Source organism: Opisthocomus hoazin, chromosome 17 (assembly GCF_030867145.1).
Source record: "Opisthocomus hoazin isolate bOpiHoa1 chromosome 17, bOpiHoa1.hap1, whole genome shotgun sequence".
In the NCBI taxonomy this organism is placed as follows: domain Eukaryota; kingdom Metazoa; phylum Chordata; class Aves; order Opisthocomiformes; family Opisthocomidae; genus Opisthocomus; species Opisthocomus hoazin.
The window spans coordinates 2,392,309-2,409,150 of record NC_134430.1 but is presented as its reverse complement, the minus strand read 5'-3'; the positions used below and the strand labels follow the sequence as shown (position 1 = coordinate 2,409,150).

General features: G+C 55.5%; 1 protein-coding gene across 4 annotated transcripts in view; it reads right to left on the bottom strand.

Moving 5' to 3' along the window:
• NFYC (nuclear transcription factor Y subunit gamma) overlaps positions 1 to 15,969 on the bottom strand; it is a 37,301-nt gene extending 21,332 nt beyond the window's left edge. For 2 of the 4 annotated variants that reach the window (XM_075437849.1, XM_075437851.1), the window contains exon 1: positions 15,807 to 15,969. The gene's annotated coding sequence lies outside the window, so the exon portion shown is untranslated. Of the gene's footprint in view, positions 1 to 10,714; positions 10,807 to 11,024; positions 11,100 to 15,806 lie in introns of those variants that run through there. The other 2 variants (XM_075437850.1, XM_075437852.1) reach the window with 2 other exon arrangements.
• Between the last annotated feature and the right edge of the window lie 873 nt (positions 15,970 to 16,842).

The window sequence follows — 16,842 nt, the reverse complement described above, 5'->3', positions numbered from 1 at the left end:
CACAGACAGCACAAAAAATAAGGTGTAAAAACAGGGGAGACAGATACAGCTGCTTCACCACACAGCCTGGAATATGCTCCACAAAGGGATTTGTTTCCAGACTAAGGGAAAAAGAAATGGAAGGCCAAAAAGCCGAGGCCTACGCATGAAATGCCTGGAGGTGATTACAGAGCAGATTAGCAAGCACATCTCCAGAACTACGACATCAACACTTTGCAATTAGAGCTTTTCTGCTCACCGGAGCAGAACACCTCTTACAAACATTCAACTTACAAAATCCTGTGGCAGCTGACAAATGCTGAAGAGCTTCACTTCATAGGAACACAGAGCAAGTGCAAAGACACCTCTACTGTCTGCGGTTGGGGCTTTTTTGTTGCTTGTTTGTTGCTGCTTTTTTTTTTTTTCTTCTCTTTTTTAAACAGATGCTAGCTTGTGCTCTTTAATGTCATGGGAAGGGGAAGCCGTCAAATGAAGCTGTCTCACTGGATGCCTACAATCTGCACACTTGAGCAAGAACCTGCTATTGAAAACACAAACTACGGTACAACCACAAATAAAACCAAGACCTCTGATCTTGCAGTTCCACCCGGAGCAGGTACCCAGAGCTCTTCAGCTGGAAAACTGAGGGCCAGGAACAGCCTGGCAGACCCAGCAGAGCAACGGCTGCCAGCCACGGCCATGGGACACCATGGGCTGCTCGGGAATCAGAGGACAACCTCCCCAGCCAGTGAGGGTCAGCTCACAGCTCCTGACGTGCCTGCTTTTCAGTCACCCCCAAGCTGGCCTTGACTAAGAAGTCAAACACACACAATCAGCTGAGTGGAGAGCAGACCTAAATGAAATGTATCCAAATCTCTGACGGGATATGCAAACGGCAAATGCCAGAGGGAAGTACTGGAAAGCCTCAAGGCTCTCGAAGGAGGCAATAACCTGGCATCATCAGGTACCACAGACCCTGGTGGTAGCAGAAATGTCAGGTTCTTTGCATACAGTACAGTCACATTCCCATGACTTACGTTACGGGAAGGAGCTCGATTTACACAGCGTTGTATCACACGGCAGTAGAAGCAGATCCCATCCAAACTTCTTAAAAAGATGGCTAGATCTGAAGACACAGGCTAAAGAGAAGGCAGACAGAAGCTCAGGCAAATGTTTTGCCTTGACATCCTTAGATTATAGCTACAAATAAGGATAACACACCAATATTTCTGAAACCTCCCACTGCAAAAACAAACTCCCCCTGCCAGACTCTATCACCATACAAATCCAGATTTACCACCGCCCCACCGACAGTGCTGAGCAGGCCTCCGTCCCCCCAGCCCCCAACTCTTCTTAAGATGCTGCTGGATTTACAACATCCACTATCCCATAAAACTCACAAGTTAATTATTAGGAAGTAGAAAAGGAGAAAACAAGCAATGTAGTTCCTTTCTTTATTTTAATATATCATCTTTACTAGCAAAGAATAAAAACCAATGCCACAGCGCCTAGCAAAAACTCTAGAAGTCTGAAGAATAAAAAATAGATCCATAGAGCTGAAAAGTGAGTATTTAGAATAAATACTAATCTCGGCACTCTGTGACACTTCCAGCCTGACGCACTAACTCTCCAAACTGTAGCGTTCTGTTTTGGAAGCCTGTCCCTTGATTTAAAAGTAAAATGTGCAGAGCCGCACTTGCATATCTAAAGAATGAGCTCTGTGTAGCAATGAGTGCCAGACACCTGATCCTGCCAGCATCAGGAGGAACAATCTAGCAACCAAGAACTAGTTTCACAAGGAGAATAAATACGGATTTATATGAATTTAGTAACACGCTGCTTTAGACGTGAGCAAAGGAGGAGCCTTCGATGTACGAGAGAAAGCCACGTATCGGCACCCTCAGCGAGATGCTGCTCTCGCTACTTCCATGAGCGTGACTCAGCGCTATTTTGAGGGAGTTTTATGATATCAAACACAGAACATACACCAAGTTTGACTACGACAATGCTCTCCGGCCTCGGCAGTAATCACAGTGGTCAAATCTGTACTGCAAAGGTCTCCGTGCCGCAGAGCGACACCACCACCTCTGCTGCATGACATTATGCCCTGTGCTGTCTTGTTTTCAAACAAACCTTTGGGAAGTCATGTTAATGGTCCAAAATTGCTTCCACAGAGACAGCATACCTTGATTCACTGTACATCTTCTCTGCTTCAAGATCTACTGCAGTCAACATCCGTATTTTCAGCGGAGCCTCCTTTCACGAAATAAGATGAAATTCATGTCCATTCCAGTTCCAAACTGCATGTTCACTAGGCGAAGGCCAAGGAGCACAAGTGCAAGGCACAGCTGGAAACACAAAGGTGCCAGAACGACAGCCAAGAATGACTTCTACTTGCTTTGGGGGGTGACCGTGGTGGTATAAAAATAGCTCTTAATTGTGCTTGAGATCAATAGTTCCTTCTTCTACCTTAAAATTCAGGCCTTGCCTGCTCGATTATGTAAAGTTTTGAAACCAATAATGCAATTCAGAAACTTGAGTCATGTTGGCAGTTGTGTTGGCACTGCAACCAGACAGACATTTCTTCCAAACCAGTGCCATGGGCCTTGCGTTCTGTCCATTTTCGGCTCTTCCCGTTCATCACAGCTCTAGCTTTGCTCAGGAAAGCGGCGAGAGCTGTCCAGACCTGCCGAGGGAACTCACCGGGCTTCTGACACAGCAGTGAGGGAGAGCACCTGAGGAAGGTCTCCACATGGGCACCAGGAACATGATGGCAGATGGGCACACAACTAGCTTGTCATCCTCTGCAGAAGGTTTCCTAGCTACGAAGCGAGGCACCGTAGTTACAAGTCCCATCAAAACCGCACACGAACCCTGTCTCCACGGCGCATTTCTCACCTGATGAGGAATCGGTAGCTGCCACCAGTGGCAAGAGCTGAACAAATGAAGTTTGAAATAATGCTGTAGAGGTCTAAAAAACCAAGACGTTGCCACAGCGTGGCACAAAGCACTACGGCAGAGGGGAGAACCACTAACGAGATTTTCGCCTGGCCCTGCCGAAACAAAAGGAGAGGCACAAGCTGCAGCACGCAAGGATCCGGGGTTACGACACACGAGCCTTTGGCTCTTGATGTTTTGAGCGATTCCATGAGAAAAACCAGTGAACGCGCACCCTGGGAACGGGGCTTGGCGAGAGCCAGGCTCCACGTGCCGCCGTCGCTACGCCTGCCAAACGCCTCCCAAAAGGAGGAGTCGCTTCAACGTACACATCCAGCCAAGACGCATTCCCAGTTTTGGTACGTCAACATGACAGCCCAGAAAAGGCTTCGCCTATAAAACATCACCCGAACAAGCGCCGGGGGCAGGAGGGAAAACACCACATTTCAAGAGATTTATACACTGTTTTTTTGGACACAAGATCAGCTTTGAACAAAACCCAATACTTCACATCATAATAAAAAAGAAACAGGAACACTATAAAGATGAAACATAATTGACTGTATAATCCGTAGCATTACATACACAGCATAATTATTTCAGCACATCACAGTAGTAATGTTATTATCAAAGTATAAAAACATCTGTCATTATGTACAGGCAACAAATTATGAACAAAAGTATAGCTAAACCATAGGCCAAAAATCAGAAGTCTTGGACTTTAACGCCAAAAATATTTATCCAAAAGACACGGCAACTGTCTTCTATTTCTATAAAACAGAGCTACAAAAACCTAAGGCAGCCTTTCAGGCAGCGGGAAGAGGTCATGAGCACAAGCTTAGGAAAGGCCAAAGTTCTGCTCTGGACGAAAACATAACCCTTCAACTTCTTCAAAACAATTTCAAGAGGCTTTCAATAAAACCAACATCATTCAAAACGCAAGCGCTCTCTTCCAACGTGCTATTATAAGAAACTTTTGCAATTCCTCAGTTTTATTTTTATCTGTTCCCTCTTGCGGTATTACATACGCACAAGCCTCCAGCATATAGCTGGCACCATCAGTGGTTGATGTCAGCTGACGGGAGAATCACTCTAGGCTGTCGGATAAGGTACGACTTTGCAGATTTCTTTTGCTTGACAAAATTAAAATCGAACATCATAGGCTGGTTAAGAGCTGCACTAAATCACAGAGGACACCGAGAACTTATTGCTAAAGGTTTTTAAGAGAAAGCTGCAAAATGGTGTTTAAGTTGAGTTGATCTTGCCTTAGAGGAGAGAAAATAAACAAGATGACCTCTTCAGGTACCTTTAGTCCTTTTTTCTATGAGTATTTAGAGCAGATGATCCTACCTTCAACGCACTGTTTGAGCAGTAGCTCCCTAACACCTCTCATGCATGACTGCTGTTTTCATTCACGCGAGGTAGGGCATTCGATTTTAAGCCCGAATCAGCTGCAACTCCGAGGGAGGGATCTGGATTACCGCCTCCAACAGCAGACAACTGGTTCAACCACCGAGGTTCGCTTTCACCACCTGGCAGGGCCAGGTCTGCTTTGCATCGCTCCCGTTGCTGATCCGCTGCGCTGCAATCGATGTCTGCCGGATCACACACAGAGCCGTGCCTCCTGCTCCCCCCCCTCCACCCAGCTCCTACGGCAGGAATTCTGCTCCTCCCTTTCTTCACCGTGAGGGTGGTGAGGTCCTGGCATGGGCTGCCCAGAGAAGCTGTGGGTGTCCCCTCCCTGGAAGCATTCAAGGCCAGGCTGGATGGGGTTTGGAGCACCGTGGGCTGGCAGAAGAGGTCCCTGCGCATGGCAGGGGGTTGGAACTGGATAATTTATAAGGTCCCTTCCAACCCAAACCATTCCGTGATTCTTCTCCCATCCCCGGACACTGGGCAGCTGGGTTTCGGTGTGCTGACATAGGAGCTGCCTCTCCACTGCCCACTCAAGAGAGAGAGCAAGCAGCAGAGCTGACCCCGGCTCCTCTGCAGGGGAGGTGGCAGGGCCAGAGTAACCACCCCGACTTCATCCATGCAAAGCAGAAATTAGCCAGACAGCCTCCACGATACCGAGTTTGTTATGAAATTACAGCCCTGGTCTCACAGAGAGCTGCACAAAGCTGCAAGCAAGGCAGTAGCTTTCACCGAGGTGGGAACGGCCTCGCAGGAAAGCATGTGCTACAGGCTCGGCAGGAATGAGAACCGAGTCCCCAGAGCCGCTACAGTCGCACCGGACAGGAGAATGTCCTACTGCACAGACAGCACCCAGCAAAGGCGTTTTACTGAACGCACACACGAGTGCCCAGAGAAACGGTGCGGAGTTTCATACCCTAATACCGACGACAGTGCGACCCAGCAGTCACAGGCAACCGCTGGCGCAGACAACGATACGCTGCAGTGTCGGGCAGGCGACTGTCAGCTTTACTCCTTCAGGAGAGAAAAAAACATCAGGAATAACACCTACTTTTACAGAAGCACTGAGTTTCTGCACCTAACGGCACTGTGAGAAGTTCTCTGTCCAGCAGCAGTCACAGAATCACAGAATAGTAGGGGTTGGAAGGGCCCTCTGTGGGTCATCTAGTCCAACCCTCCTGCTGAAGCAGGGTCACCTACAGCAGGCTGCACAGGACCTTGTCTAGGTGGGTCTTGAATGTCTCCAGAGAAGGAGACTCCACAACCTCCCTGGGCAGCCTGTTCCAGTGCTCCGTCACCCTCAGAGGGAAGAAGTTCTTCCTCATGTTCCACGTTAGCTCGTGCACAGAAAGGCCACAGGAACATGCAGACGATGCTGAATGCTGGGCAGGGTTTGGGGAGCGCACATCCACACGCCAGAGACTGAAACCCACCAGCGACACGGCACGGGACCAGAAACCACGCTGCAGAATGGAGAACCGACCTCCCCACAGCGCAGCACCGAGTCAAAAACCAGGCTACAAATATTAGAACGCCACAAAAAAATAGCACTAGTTTTTTTTAAAAAGGTAAAGCAAACAAAATAATCTGAATTGTTGTTTGTTCTGTTTATTTTACTTTCCTTTCTTCTTTGAACGAAAGTGCAGCATAAGGGTCACGCTTGGTATTTGGTGTTACAATGGTTAAACATTATTAAAGAGGGGCTCTTTGCGGCGCAATTTTGGCAGGCAAGCACACAGAGCAAGGAGGAGAGGATGAAAATTCCCAGACAAATAACAACAAGTGTCTCGGATGAATCGTGCTGCCTCTCCAGCTCCTAAATTAAACACCCTGCAGAAACGGAAAAGCTCTTTTAACTAAAGCACGTTTGACTTCGTCAAGTCTGCTTCATACAATACGACAGTTGGCGCACACCAAAACAATACTGCGTATCGTGTGCGTCACCTTATAAATTTTAACCTCAACCCACTCGGCATAAACTCGATGTTATGTATTGCAGCTTTATAAATTTGAAAGAAATTAGAAGTTACACACTTCAACGCATTTCCCACCCCTGGTATACGTGCATCTTACTCGCTTCCCTTTAACAGCAGCCTTAGTGAGGATAACAAGGAGAAAAAGTGATACCACACTCACCTTCACCAAATTACACGGACTCAGTCTTGAATAGCTGCATGCTCGCACTTTTATAGAAAAAAAAAAAAAAAAATCTAGTGAGAAACATTAAGGTGGTGCCTTGCTCTTGGAGGCAGGAGGCATCTCACCCAGACTCGTACCACGTGGGAACGGAATTTCACAACTGCAGGGACATCAGGTAGTCACAGCACAGAAGTATTTGTCTCACACCCTGAACGTATACAATACCACAGCATGCGGTGTATTAAGGCAAAGTCGAAATACAACGAGAGTATTTTCAGGCCCATCGGCTCTGCTTTGGCATCAACACGCGGCAGTGATAACTGAGTGATCGGCTTCATTCACTCGGGAAGTGCTTCAAATAGTTCAAAATCCAACGCTGGCTTTCAGCGTTGGTGGTGTCTGTTTGGTACATATCTACCAACACCCAGGCACCACTGCAGAGCCCACCCCAGGCACCACCGCAGAGCCCACCCCAGGCACCACCGCAGAGCCCACCCCAGGCACCACCGCAGAGCCCACCTCCGACTACCATCCCCACCAGCTGGCAGAAGCAGGAGGGGCATTGCCAGGGGGGTCTGGCCAGCACTGGGGAAGGTTTGCCCGTTCCTTTTATTTCATTTTTTAAGCAGCAGCAGTTCTGATCGTGCTACGTACACGTTTACTGCTCTGGAGCACAAGCACAAGAAAAATGCTGGTTAAAACAGTACGGATTAAACAGATGCTCAGACTGGGGAATTACGATTTTTTTTTTTTAATGTCAGTCCTTAATATTTTGAATTATTTATAAATAATTCCGCATTAAGAGTTTCTACATAGAAAGTCCTACGAGTGCCCTCACATTTTCCCATCCTTCTGACAGCCACACAATTTAACTGGCTGAAAAAGCTGAACTGGGTGCTTGCCGTTATCCTCCCGGTTACGCCGGGACCCAGGCAGCGGCCGGAGCAGACAGCCGTCGCAGGATCCTGCGCCAACGCACAGATGCTGCAGCACAGTTAGGGCAAAGTTACGCCTTGATTTTAACGTAGCCTTTGGTGTTGCGTGTTTCTTTGCTCTTCTGCTGCACTTTTCTGCTCAGTCACCACTGTGCTGCTAGAGAGGGAAGAGGGGAAGGCAGAAAGAACAATTCAAGCCACAGCCGGACAGCAGCAGATACAACCTAGAAAACCGTGAATGACAAATACGAGTTTCTCACCAGAGCTGGTGATGGTTTTCAAGCGGAGCGAAAGGCCGTGGCAGCCCGTAACTGGGCCTGTCCGCTGCGAACTTCGTTACTCTGGGTGGAAAAGGCATATAAGCACACTGCTTTTAGGGGGCTGCAGGGTTATTTTTCTATAGGGATAATTCTAACATTCAATGTTCCTATGACCTTCTTTACTCACTTTTATAAGTTACATTATCAAACGGCATCTTGCACAAGTTAAAAATAATAATGCTCATAGAAACAACCATAAGCCTTTTGCCTCCCGAGATGAGCAGTCTGTACTTAAACGAAGCACAACCTGTACTGCTCGATAGGCAGACAGTATGGGCTCACCAGGCCTCTTTTTTATTATTATTCAATTTTTTTTGGTTTTAAAAACTGATCCTGTATTATAAACATGCAAATCTATACCCTTCTGGGTCACCTTCACTGAATGAGAAAAGACGAGTGAAAGTGACCCATTTTGATTTATAGGAAGTGCCCAACTGGCAGAGCAAGTTCTAAACCGGCAGCAGAAGAAAAACCCCCCAGTGAGATCTCTGCATGTAGAAAATCTGAAGTTTTTGAGAACAAACAATAAAAACCCACTCTGTAACTCCTGGGAAGCTTTGACAGGTATCCTGAAGTTTGATCTTGCTGTCATTGCCCCTTTTAACAGTTCCTATGTTTTTTGACCCTCTGAAACATAAGGTAAACTGTCTACTTCATTAAAAGAAAGTAATTAAAGAGTTTAAGTTAGCAGCCACACCAATTTAATTCGCTTACAACACAAGCAGATCGCTAAGCCCTGAAATTAAGAAACCTCTTCATGCTCCCACACTACTACAATACAGACGCCACGCTGCATTATATAAACGCCAGATACTAGTCCGATTAAAAAAACAAAAAAAACAAAACACCAAGCCCAGACAGGAACACTGGCTTGAAAGGTGACCTCCTGCGGGCACCCACCGCCCACACAGCGGAGCCACATGCTTCCTCCTCCTCCTCCTCCCGGCCACCGAGGTGCTCAACCCAGGGCCAGCATTTCCCACAATGAAACTCTCCTCTAAACCTTCGCTACTTGCGCTGCCAGTTAAACTACTGCAAAAACCAAGCACGGAAAAGTCCCTTCAGCAAAAAGCTGAGCCCATTTTCTGTGTCTCCAGCAGGCCAAGCCACCGGGACAGCCCAGGGGACCTTCGGGCAGAGGGGACACACCACCGACTGCACCAAGCGGCGTAAAACAGGATCCAAAGCCCTTCCTTTCTCTTACGGTGCTGCAAGAAGAAGTCAGGAACTGGTGTAATTAGTTAATAAATCCCTTCACAGTGCCACCAAAAGCTTTCAGTTTTTCCTGCTGCTCTTGACCTAGAAAGATCAAGCAGCACCCATTCTTACAGAGCTACAACCTCTCCCCAGCTTAAGTGATGAAATACGATAAACACCGGGTGTAACGAGGACTTCTGCAGCATTTCTTATTTCACCTTACGGTAGCTGCTTCCCTTGTTTTCTGCCACCCCTTCAAAGCACGTAGCAGCCGAATATATCCTAAATTCAAGGCAAAAATCTTAAAATGTCTCATTTTTGCTTACAGATGCTACCAATGACCTTCACGCTCGCAGTAAATCCCCCGACTCTGGCCAGCAGCCTGCTCCAGAAGTCGCTGCTATTCCACTAACACACCCGAGCAGCCACCATTATTAATAGATGACTTACGGTGACATTTCTCATTCTGCCCCCTTCTCGGATTGAAACCGGCACGATGTGCCAGGCGGCACAGAAAGTTGCACAAGCTTTGCCTGAGACAAGGTGATGCTATTCACCAGTCTTAATTTAAATTAAAATACCCCAAATAATCCTTGAAGGCCGCAGCAATTCAAAGACCGTGCAGGTTGAGGTTCAAGCCCGCGACGCGGTGCTTTCTCCGCAGCTGACACCCACGGGCAGGTCGGGTTCATGCGCCAGGGCCCCCTTCTCTACAAAAATACGTTGCACAACGCAACTACCTCGAATTTTCAAAACAGTACTTTTAAGGTCAACAAACAGCAATCAGAGGAAAAAAAAAACAAGGGTAAGAGCCGGACTGAGAACGCTGGAGCCGTGTCACCCAGTTCACCTCTGAGAAGCAAGGACAGCGACAACACTTAGCATCTCTCGGCAGAGCGGAGGAGAAGGAATGTCTGCAATGCCATTCGACTCCTCGCTCAAAACGAACTTTAATTCTACCCTACAAACTATTCTCCGTGTCCTCGGTGCCCTCGGCCGTCGGGAGCAGCTTCATTTTTCCACTTGGATTCTTTTCTCTTTTTTTTTTTCCTTCAGTCCAAAGTGCCGTGAACAAACTTTGTCCTCCATTCCCCCGCCTCGGCGCGGTAGCATTTCAAGGTCACCCGTGCCGGCGGAGGAAGGCCTCTCTCCAGCCAGCCCAGCCGCGGCCCGGCTCCGGCGGCGGGAGCTGCGCGGGACCCGGCCCGGCGGGGAGCGGGGGGCCGTGGGAGGGCCCGCAGAGCCCGGGGCGCTGGAAAACCCGGGAGCCGCAGCCTCACCCCGCTCCCGCGGCTGTCACCGCCGGGCTGCGGGGCTCCTGTGACCTTCGGTGCTTATTTGGGAGGAAAAACGGAAAACAAAGGGCTGCCGGGGCTAGGCAGGGGCCGCGAATGGCTGGGGGTGCGGGGGCTCCGCCGCCCCCCCGGAGCCGCCTCGCCGACCGGTGCCCGCGGGGCAGCCCCGGCCAAGGGCAGCCGGGGGAGGCCCCCCCCCCGCGCCGCTCGGCCGCAGCCCCGGGGAGCCGCTGCCATTTTGTGCCCCCTCCCCGGTTACCGGCCCCGGGGCGGCCTCCCCCGCCGCGCGCGGCCCCGCGGTGGCCCCAGACGGCCCCGCCGCGCCAGGCCACAACCCCGCCGCCTCCCCCCGCCTCCCGCCGCACAAGGCCGCGACATCCCGAGGCCAGGCAGGCAGCCCCCGCCGCCGCGGCCTAGCTCTCCCGTCACCGGGCCGCCGCCGCCGCCTCGCCGCCCCCCGCCCCAACCGGCGCGGCTCCGGCCGCCGCGATCGACTCACCGGGCCGCGGCCGCCGCAGGCCCTGCCCGCCGGCCGGTGGAGCGGCTGCGGCGGGGGGCGGCGGCCCCCGGGCCTCCCCGCCATCCCTTTGTCTTTGAGCTGACCCCTGCCTGCCGGGACTCCGCGTCCCCGCCGGACCGGGCCGCCGGCCCCTTTAACAGCCGCCGCTCAGCCAACCCTGCTGCGCCCGCCCTGCCCGGCCCGCCTGCGCCCATTGGCTGCGCGCCGCCGAGGGGGGGCGCGGCGCCGTGCGCCTATTGGCTGCCGCCGGCGGCGCAACCTCGGGGTCCACTTCCTGTTTTAAAGTTACCTTGAGAGTCGGCGCAGGGGTCAGAGCGGCGCTCCCCGCCCGCGGCCCCTCCGCGGCGCGACGGCCCGGCCCTCCCCGCCGCCTCCTATTGGCCGCTCCTCCCCTCCTCCAGCAGACCGAGACGGGGGGGGGGGGGGGGGGGGGGAGAGTCGTCAGGCGGCTGCCTATTGGCCCGCGCGCCTGTCACTCCAAGCAGCGCACGCCGCCGCCTCGTCACGGGGCGCCGAGCGCACCGGCGCGTCACGGGGCAGCGCGCGGGCTGCGGCCGGGCTGCACGTGCGGGCACGGCGCGGGGGGGGGGGGGAATGGACACCGAGCACGGGGCCTCCCAGGGCTCCCCCTCCCCCCGGGGCCGCCCCCCCCCCGCTGCTTGCGAGCGGCCCCGCCGCCCCCCCTGGTGGGAGGGAGCGCGGAGCCCCCCGGGCGGGCAGCGCGGCGGAGCCCCCGCACGCCTCGGTTGTGTGTGGGGGACGCTGCGGGCGCTGCCCTTCCCGGTCAGTCGGGGGGTGAAGCGGGTCCCGGACCCCCACCCCCAGCCGGGGACTGCGGGGGCCCGGAGACCCCCCGGTGTGAGCGTCCGGGGGCCCGGCACCCCCCGAATCCTCCGCGCAGGGACCCGGGTCAGACACGCAGCGCCAAGACCGACATTGAACGCAGGGCCAGGGGACGGACGGACGGAGGGATCCCCGGGGTCAGTGGCAGCCGCCCCACCACCACAGACCCCGGCCCCTCGCAGGAGGCCGAGCGAACCTTCCCCGGGCAGCTCTGTGGCGCTCGGAGCCCACGAGCCGGGCATGTCACCCCGCGCAGACACCCACCGGGCCCAGACGGACGTCACACCGCGTCCTGAGACAGAACTCCCTGCTGGAGCGGGGTTGGCAGGGACCTCTGTGGGTCACCCAGTCCAACCCCTGCCCAAGCAGGGTCACCCAGAGCAGGCTGCACAGCACCGCGTCCAGCCGGGGCTGGAATATCTCCAGAGAAGGAGACTCCACAGCCTCCCTGGGCAGCCTGGGCCAGGGCTCCGTCACCCTCAGAGGGAAGAAGTTCTTCCTCGGGTTCAGCTGGAGCTTCCTCTGCTCCAGTTTGTGCCCGTTGCCCCTTGTCCTGTCGCTGGGCACCACTGGAAAGAGTCTGGCCCCGTCCTCCTGACCCCCACCCTGCAGATATTGATCGGCATTTCTAAGGTCCCCTCGCAGCCTTCTCTTCTCCAGGCTGAACAAGCCCAGCTCCCTCAGCCTCTCCTCGTAGCAGAGATGCTCCAGTCCCCTCCTCATCCTCGTAGCCCTCCGCTGGACTCTCTCCAGTAGCTCCTCACTCTCTCCAGTAGCTCCTCAAAAAGAGATTAATTTAAAAATAGATCTTCCTGGTGATTTATTCAACATAATTGGTTAAAACATGTCTTAAAAAAAAATACTACTTCTTTGCCATGCTTTGTTCTCCTCCCCGCGTCACGCCCCAGATGAGAGCTGCGGCACGCTTACGATCGAGGGGTGCCAAGTACTCTCGTGCAAAACCAACCCGGAGCAGCCCAGCAGCTTTCCCACCGAGGCGGAATGCCTCGCTGGCATCTCGAGTGGCACCGACTGCCCAAACACGGCCCCGCGTGCCTTTCCGCACCGGGACGCGACCCCCCGTCCCCCACGGACCCAGAGCCCCCCTCTGACGCGCAGCTGCGGCCCAGCATGGCCACGGGAACAGCTACGACTCCCACAGCATTCCATAAACCTTCACAACAGCAAAAGAACCCCAAATTAATTTTGGGAACCCCTGCAGTAACGGGTTTATTTCAATCGTCGCAGCTGCTCTGGCTCTGAAATCCTGCAGGGCAGTTGAGCTAACACTCCGGAATTGCCGAAACCCCGCTCCAAAGGTTTAGTGACAAAGCTACTGGGAAGACGTCAGGGGACAGGAACGCTCCCAGCACAGCGAGCGTCACCTCCCGCCGCACTCCGCGGGCCGCCGCACTTCTCGGAAAGCGTCCCTGCACGGTATTCACGTATGACACGAGAACGTACAGCGACGGCCGCGAGCGATCTTCACAAAGTACAAAGCAATGAGAGGGAGCAGGCTGGCCGTGCGGGGTAGGTGACGGCCTCAAGGTCACCCAGCCAAGCGGCAGCGACCCGAGAACCGGCGGGATTACGCCCAATTCCCGGTCCTCGCTCGGAGCGAACAGCTCTCTGCTGCGCCGGGGTGTGAGAGGCCCGGCTCAAGGCACCGCTTTTCGCTTTGACCATATTTATAGCAACAGAGAATTCAACTGACAACTGTTTTCATCAAAGGTTCATAATATGGTGAGCATTTTATGTATAGAAAATATAGTGGACTTGAGATTTTTGCATCCGGTCGTTTACACTATAAAAATTTAACAGAGCAACTCCCTGACACTGTGTCCGTGTTGTAATTTGCTGCAAATCTTGTTTTGGATCTTTAAAGACAAGATTTTATTCTGGAGGCGACTTCGAATTTTACTGCAACTGTACAGAGAATTTTAAACTGTAGTGCCTTCAGGGAGGATGCACATCACTGCTTTGTACTTGTGGAAATTTGGCCGCGTTCATCCCCAAACGTGGCTGAAGCCGCCACTCGGGGCGGTCGCAGCAGCCCGACAGCCACCAGCCCCCGGCGAGCCGGCGCCTCGGGCGAGCCCTTGTGACAGAGACACGAAAGCCAGCGTGGCTCCGACAGGACGCGAGGGACACCAGGTTGTCCCCACAACGACCAGCGCCTACGGCACAGTGGCCGGGCCCAGCTAAGGCTGGTACCAGAGCACGGCTCAACTGAAAACGAACACAGACCCAGCCTAGTCCAGAAACGTAACCTAATTTAAGAAGGGACGGGTAAGCCTGAGCAAAGACACGCGACGTCGCCAAGGGCACCAGCAGTAAGCGGTGTCTGACGGCCCAGCAGGCCGACTGCCCCCATGTAGGACTAGAAGAAATGTTCACCACGCGCTCGCAGGCTGCTTGCTCCGCACCGCAAGCGAAGCCGGGCGAGGCGTCCCTTTTCACTGCACGTACCGAGACAGCTACTGCGACGGCCAAGAAGCATTTCTTCCCAACTATCTGGAGAATAAGTCACCAGCCACGTGTCTCGGAAGGCGACACGAAGAGTCGCCAACCAGCGCTATCGTTTCTTTTTCTGTGAGCAACCTGGGCTGACAGGGCTCCGGCGCCAGCCCCCGGACACAGCTCAGCCAACACACAGCTGGCCCTGCCACCACAGAGCTGCCCCGGGCCCACAGCCCTGACCCCCAGCACCCACGCGGCGAACGACGCAGGTGGATGGACAAGAGCCGGCCCGGCCAAACCCAATTCGCTTTCATCCGCGCCATCCTCACGCTGCTTTTAATGTACAGCGCTTTACCAGTTACTGGGGGGCATTTCTTTCATTTTCTCAGGAATAAAGCAGGATCTAGGGAGACCATATGTACACGCAGACATTTTCACGGCACTCAGCGCCCTTGGGTTCTGAGCGGGGACTGAACACTCCCTCGCCCACCGACCTGCAGCTCACAGAATCACAGAATGGTCAGGGCCGGGAGGGACCTCTGTGGGTCACCCAGCCCAACCCCCTGCCCAAGCAGGGTCACCCAGAGCAGGCTGCACAGCACCGCGTCCAGCCGGGGCTGGAATATCTCCAGAGAAGGAGACTCCACAGCCCCTCTGGGCAGCCTGGGCCAGGGCTCCGTCACCCTCAGAGGGAAGAAGTTCTTCCTCGGGTTCAGCTGGAGCTTCCTCTGCTTCAGTTTGTGCCCGTTGCCCCTTGTCCTGTCGCTGGGCACCACTGGAAAGAGTCTGGCCCCATCCTCCTGACCCCCACCCTGCAGATATTGATCGGCATTTCTAAGGTCCCCTTGCAGCCTTCTCTTCTCCAGGCTGAACAAGCCCAGCTCCCTCAGCCTCTCCTCGTAGGAGAGATGCTCCCGTCCCCTCCTCATCCTCGTAGCCCTCCGCTGGACTCTCTCCAGTAGCTCCTCATCTTTCTGGAACTGGGGAGCCCAGCACTGGACACAGCACTGCAGATGGGGCCTCCCCAGGGCAGAGCAGAGGGGAAGGAGAACCTCCCTCGCCCTGCTGCCCACACTCCTCCTAATGCACCCCAGGATCCCATCGGCCTTCTGGGCACCCAGGGCACACTGCTGGCTCATGGTCCCCTTGTTGTCCCCCAGGACACCCCGGTCCCTCTCCGCAGAGCTGCTCTCCAGCAGGTCCGTCCCAAGCCTGGCCTGGCGTGGGTCCTGCCCCTCCCCACCCCGTGCTAAGGCAGGCTCCGGAGAAGCCCCGTTCAGGCTTGCGGAACATAAAAACCCCCGGGATCGGTAAAACGGGGCATGAAACAGAACTCTCCCGCCGCAAATCCCCCGGCCGGACGCCGCCCGGGAAGGCACCGGCCACCCCGGGGAGGCCTCCGCGCCCTGCCCCGGGCCCGCAGGGCCTCGCTCCATCCTGGCCGGGCCCAGCCGCTCCCCCCCCCCCCCCCCCCCCCCGCGGGGAGAGCGTTGAGCACGCCCCTCCCCCACCCCGGGCCGCGCGGGGAAGCGGTTCGGTTTCCTGTCCTCTCCCTGGTCCGCTCGCCGAGGGCCAATCAGCGCGCAGCTTCCCTCGCCCGCCTCCCCCGGCGGGGGCCAATCAGCGAGTGCGGTGCGGCTCTGCCAATCGGAACGGAGCCGTTGAATGGGGGGGGGGGGGGGAACCCCCTCGGGCCGCCCCCGCCCCGCGCCCCCTCACGGGCCGCCGCTTCCCCCCGCCGCCTCCCGCCCGCTCCCCGCGCACTCACCGGGGCGGCCGCCGCCGCGACCTCCGCCTCCTCCGCCCGGCGCCCGCGCTGCCTCCGGCCCGACCGGCGGGAGGCGGGAAGGAGGGGGAGGGGGGCGGCCAGAGCAGAGCGAGCGCCCAGCGGCCGAGAAACAAGATGGCGGCGGATCCGTCAGGCGGCAGTGCGGAGGCTCCGCCCCTTTCCCTGGGTCGCGGCATTGCGCAGGCGCATGACCCGGAGCTGCTCTCGCGAGAACTCCGCTGGGGAAAGGCGGGGAGGCCTCAGCGGGCGGGACCGGGACCGGGACCTAGGCCTCAGCGTGAGAGGCCCCGGCGTCGGGGGGCGGAGCCGAGCCCCTGGGTGCAGGAGGGCCCGGGCCTGGTCAGCCCCGGCCTAGGCCTGTGCGGGGATGCAGGGCCGAGGCCTCAGGCCGGGGCGGGCCGGCGTGGGGCAGTCCCCTGGGCGGGGAGCCCACTGCCTCGGCCCCGGTCTCTCACCCGAGGCCTTGAAGGGAGCTGTCGCTGCCGCTCCCCGACCCGAGGACGTGGTCGTCCCCTGGCAGCGTGGCGGTCGCAGCGCGGGGCTGTGCTGGGGCTGACCCAGCTCTGCACCCCGCGGGCAGCCCAGCCGCGGGGCAGCGGTCGCTGCTCCGTGGGCTTCTCCGCGGAGGTTCCCAGCCCTGAGAGCTGTCCGAATGAGACCTCGGCGGGCTGTCCAGCGCTCCTCACGCAGGCCTCTGGTCCGTCATCGCAGGGCAGCTTTCTGCCACTACCCTACGCGAGCTGGACCCGCGTCAAGCAAAAGTCTGCGCTCCGGTTCAGCCAGCTACCTCATTTCCCAGGGACCGCTTTCCTGGCTCGAGGACGTGTTACACTGAAGCGTGACTCATGCTGCTCCAGTATTTTTCCCATGAAAATGTGCATCCTGAAAAGTGACTCCTCCTTTGCCTCCTTACTATCTTTCTGGTGCCCAAATCGTTTGCATCCGATTTACAGCTAGGAAGAGGAGTTGCCTGTCTGGAGCTTTAAATGTCATTTGAGGTGGGGAAGGAAAGTCA